Source organism: Oncorhynchus keta, unplaced genomic scaffold, assembly GCF_023373465.1.
Source record: "Oncorhynchus keta strain PuntledgeMale-10-30-2019 unplaced genomic scaffold, Oket_V2 Un_contig_28767_pilon_pilon, whole genome shotgun sequence".
In the NCBI taxonomy this organism is placed as follows: Eukaryota; Metazoa; Chordata; class Actinopteri; order Salmoniformes; family Salmonidae; genus Oncorhynchus; species Oncorhynchus keta.
In genome coordinates, this window is record NW_026286208.1 from 5,001 (window position 1) to 10,000 (window position 5,000).

At 47.2% G+C, this 5,000-nt stretch overlaps 1 long non-coding RNA gene across 11 annotated transcripts in view; it reads left to right on the forward strand.

Moving 5' to 3' along the window:
- The first annotated feature begins 2,578 nt into the window (after positions 1-2,578).
- Positions 2,579-5,000, forward strand: part of LOC127923200 (uncharacterized) — a 3,555-nt gene continuing 1,133 nt past the window's right edge. For 5 of the 11 annotated variants that reach the window (XR_008113666.1, XR_008113665.1, XR_008113664.1 and 2 more), the window contains exons 1-2: positions 3,642-3,939; positions 4,788-4,912. This is a non-coding gene — a long non-coding RNA (uncharacterized LOC127923200). Of the gene's footprint in view, positions 2,836-3,641; positions 3,940-4,509; positions 4,538-4,623; positions 4,702-4,787; positions 4,913-5,000 lie in introns of those variants that run through there. The other 6 variants (XR_008113668.1, XR_008113667.1, XR_008113662.1 and 3 more) reach the window with 5 other exon arrangements.

Here is a 5,000-nt window from a genome sequence, read left to right on the forward strand (position 1 = left end):
ACACTATATGACAGCCACTGGTGGGTACAGGAAACAGGAAACACTTTATAACAGCCACTGGTGGGTACAGAGAAACAGGAAACACTTTATAACAGCCACTGGTGGGTACAGAGAAACAGGAAACACTATATGACAGCCACTGGTGGGTACAGAGAAACAGGAAACACTATAACAGCCACTGGTGGGTACAGGAAACAGGAAACACTATATGACAGCCACAGGTGGGTACAGGAAACAGGAAACACTTTATAACAGCCACTGGTGGGTACAGAGAAACAGGAAACACTATAACAGCCACTGGTGGGTACAGGAAACAGGAAACACTATATGACAGCCACAGGTGGGTACAGGAAACAGGAAACACTTTATAACAGCCACTTGTGGTACAGAGAAACAGGAAACACTTTATAGCAGCCACTGGTGGGTACAGGAAACAGGAAACACTTTATAACAGCCACTGGTGGGTACAGGAAACAGGAAACACTATATAACAGCCACTGGTGGGTACAGGAAACAGGAAACACTATATGACAGCCACTGGTGGGTACAGGAAACACTAAACACTATATGACAGCCACTGGTGGGTAAGCAGGAAACAGGAAACACTTTATAACAGCCACTGGTGGGTACAGGAAACAGGAAACACTTTATAACAGCCACTGGTGGGTACAGGAAACAGTAAACACTATATGACAGCCAACAGAGAAAAAGGAAACACTATATGACAGCCACTGGTGGGTACAGGAAACAGTAAACACTATATGACAGCCACTGGTGGGTACAGAGAAACAGGAAACACTATATGACAGCCACTGGTGGGTACAGAGAAACAGTAAACACTATATGACAGCCACTGGTGGGTACAGGAAACAGTAAACATTATATAACAGCCACTGGTGGGTACAGGAAACAGGAAACACTATATGACAGCCACTGGTGGGTACAGGAAACAGGAAACACTATATGACAGCCACTGGTGGGTACAGGAAACAGGAAACACTTTATGACAGCCACTGGTGGGTACAGGAAACAGGAAACACTATATGACAGCCACTGGTGGGTACAGGAAACACTATATGACAGCCACTGGTGGGTACAGGAAACACTATATGACAGCCACTGGTGGGTACAGGAAACAGGAAACACTATATGACAGCCACTGGTGGGTACAGGAAACAGGAAACACTTTATAACAGCCACTGGTGGGTACAGAGAAACAGGAAACACTTTATAACAGCCACTGGTGGGTACAGAGAAACAGGAAACACTATATGACAGCCACTGGTGGGTACAGAGAAACAGGAAACACTATAACAGCCACTGGTGGGTACAGGAAACAGGAAACACTATATGACAGCCACAGGTGGGTACAGGAAACAGGAAACACTTTATAACAGCCACTGGTGGGTACAGAGAAACAGGAAACACTATAACAGCCACTGGTGGGTACAGGAAACAGGAAACACTATATGACAGCCACAGGTGGGTACAGGAAACAGGAAACACTTTATAACAGCCACTGGTGGGTACAGAGAAACAGGAAACACTTTATAGCAGCCACTGGTGGGTACAGGAAACAGGAAACACTTTATAACAGCCACTGGTGGGTACAGGAAACAGGAAACACTATATAACAGCCACTGGTGGGTACAGGAAACCGGAAACACTTTATAACAGCCACTGGTGGGTACAGGAAACAGGAAACACTTTATGACAGCCACTGGTGGGTACAGGAAACAGGAAACACTATATAACAGCCACTGGTGGGTACAGGAAACCGGAAACACTTTATAACAGCCACTGGTGGGTACAGGAAACAGGAAACACTTTATGACAGCCACTGGTGGGTACAGGAAACAGGAAACACTATTTAACAGCCACTGGTGGGTACAGGAAACACTATATAACAGCCACTGGTGGGTACAGGAAACACTATATAACAGCCACTGGTGGGTACAGGAAACAGGAAACACTTTATAACAGCCACTGGTGGGCACATGAAACAGGAAACACTTTATAACAGCCACTGGTGGGTACAGGAAACACTTTATAACAGCCACTGGTGGGTACAGGAAACAGGAAACACTTTATAACAGCCACCGGTGGGTACAGGAAACAGTAAACACTATATAACAGCCACTCAGGTACAGGAAACAGGAAACACTATATAACAGCCACTGGTGGGTACAGAAACAGGAAAACACTATATAACAGCCACTGGTGGGTACAGGAAACAGGAAACACTATATAACAGCCACTGGTGGGTACAGGAAACAGGAAACACTGCCTATGCGTTCATAACGCTTCTATAACAGCTACATAAGATGTTATTACAACCGTCATAACTCAAACACACCCTGCCAGGTAGATGTTTGCCTCTTCCTGGTTCTTCATTATCTAACATCTATTGAGGATGGTTTTGTCCTCTGTGCAGGTCTGTCTCACATCATTGAGACCCGGAAGATTCTGGACCTGAAGATTGACCTAAAGCCTTCATACCTGCTGGTGCCTAAGTCTGGCTTCTACCACGCCAAGTCTGACCTGATGATCATAGACTTTGGTAGTCTACAGGTGAGAACAGATTGGTAGTCTACAGGTGAGAACAGATGGGTAGTCTACATGTGAGAACAGACGGGTAGTCTACAGGTGAGAACAGACTGGTAGACTACAGGTGAGAACAGATGGGTAGTCTACAGGTGAGAACAGACGGGTAGTCTACAGGTGAGAACAGACTGGTAGTCTACAGGTGAGAACAGACTGGTAGTCTACAGGTGAGAACAGACTGGTAGTCTACAGGTGAGAACAGACTGGTAGTCTACAGGTGAGAACAGACGGGTAGTCTACAGGTGAGAACAGACTGGTAGTCTACAGGTGAGAACAGACTGGTAGTCTACAGGTGAGAACAGATGGGTAGTCTACATGTGAGAACAGACGGGTAGTCTACAGGTGAGAACAGATGGGTAGTCTACAGGTGAGAACAGACAGGTAGTCTACAGGTGAGAACAGATGGGTAGTATACAGGGGAGAACAGACTGGTAGTCTACAGGTGAGAACAGATGGGTAGTCTACAGGTGAGAACAGATGGGTAGTCTACAGGTGAGAACAGACTGGTAGTATACAGGGGAGAACAGACAGGTAATCTACAGGTGAGAACAGATGGGTAGTCTACAGGTGAGAACAGACTGGTAGTCTACAGGTGAGAACAGACTGGTAGTCTACAGGTGAGAACAGACTGGTAGTCTACAGGTGAGAACAGACTAGGTGGTAGTCTACAGGGGAGGTGAGAACAGACTGGTAGCTCAGGTGGTAGACTGGTAGTCTACAGGGAGAACAGATGGGTAGTCTACAGGTCTACAGGTGAGAACAGACTGGTAGTCTACAGGTCTACGAGGGAGAACAGACGGGTAGTCTACAGGTGAGAACAGACTGGTAGTCTACAGGTGAGAACAGACGGGTAGTCTACAGGTGAGAGAACAGACTGGTAGTCTACAGGTGAGAACATACTGGTAGTCTACAGGTGAGAACAGACTGGTAGTCTACAGGTGAGAACAGAACAGACTGGTAGTCAGGTGAGAACAGGTCTACAGGGAGAACAGATGGGTATAGGTGAAAACAGATGGGTAGTCTACAGGTGAGAACAGACTGGTAGTCTACAGGTGAGAACAGACTGGTAGTCTACAGGTCTACAGGGGAGAACAGACGGGTAGTCTACAGGTGAGAACAGACTGGTAGTCTACAGGTGAGAACAGACTGGTAGTCTACAGGTAAGAACAGACTGGTAGTCTACAGGTGAGAACAGACTGGTAGTCTACAGGTGAGAACAGACAGGTAGTCTACAGGTGAGAACAGACGGGTAGTCTACAGGTGAGAACAGACTGGTAGTCTACAGGTGAGAACAGACTGGTAGTCTACAGGTGAGAACAGACTGGTATTCTACAGGTGAGAACAGACAGACAGGTGGTATAGTCTACAGGTGAGAACAGACGGGTAGTCTACAGGTGAGAACAGACTGGTAGTCTACAGGTGAGAGGAACAGACAGGTAGTCTACAGAGTGAGAACAAAGTAGTCTACAGGTGAGAAACAGACTAGTCTACAGGTGAGAACAGACTGGTAGTCTACAGGTGAGAACAGACTGGTACAGGTGAGAACAGACAGGTACAGGTGAGAACAGACGGGTAGTCTACAGGTGAGAACAGACTGGTAGTCTACAGGTGAGAACAGACTGGTAGTCTACAGGTGAGAACAACTGGTAGTCTACTGGTGAGAACAGACTGGTCTACAGGTGTAGTCTACAGGTGAGAACAGACAGATGGGTAGTCTACAGGTGAGAACAGGCGGGTAGTCTACAGGTGAGAACAGACGGGAGTCACAGGTGAGAACAGACGGGTAGTCTACAGGTGAGAACAGACGGGTAGTCTACAGGTGAGAACAGACTGGTAGTCTACAGGTGAGAACAGACTGGTAGTCTACAGGTGAGAACAGACTGGTAGTCTACAGGTGAGAACAGACTGGTAGTCTACAGGGGAGAACAGACTGGTAGTCTACAGGTCTACAGGAGAACAGATGGGTAGTCTACAGGTCTACAGGTGAGAACAGACTGGTAGTCTACAGGTAAGAACAGACGGGTAGTCTACAGGTGAGAACAGACTGGTAGTCTACAGGTGAGAACAGACTGGTAGTCTACAGGTGAGAACAGACGGGTAGTCTACAGGTGAGAACAGACTGGTAGTCTACAGGTGAGAACAGACTGGTAGTCTACAGGTGAGAACAGACGGGTAGTCTACAGGTGAGAACAGACAGGTAGTCTACAGGTGAGAACAGACGGGTAGTCTACAGGTGAGAACAGACGGGTAGTCTACAGGTGAGAACAGACGGGTAGTCTACAGGTGAGAACAGACGGGTAGTCTACAGGTGAGAACACTGGACTGGTGGGAGACAGACGGGTAGTGAGAACAGACGGGTAGTCAGGTGAGAACAGACAGGTAGTCTCGAGGAGAAC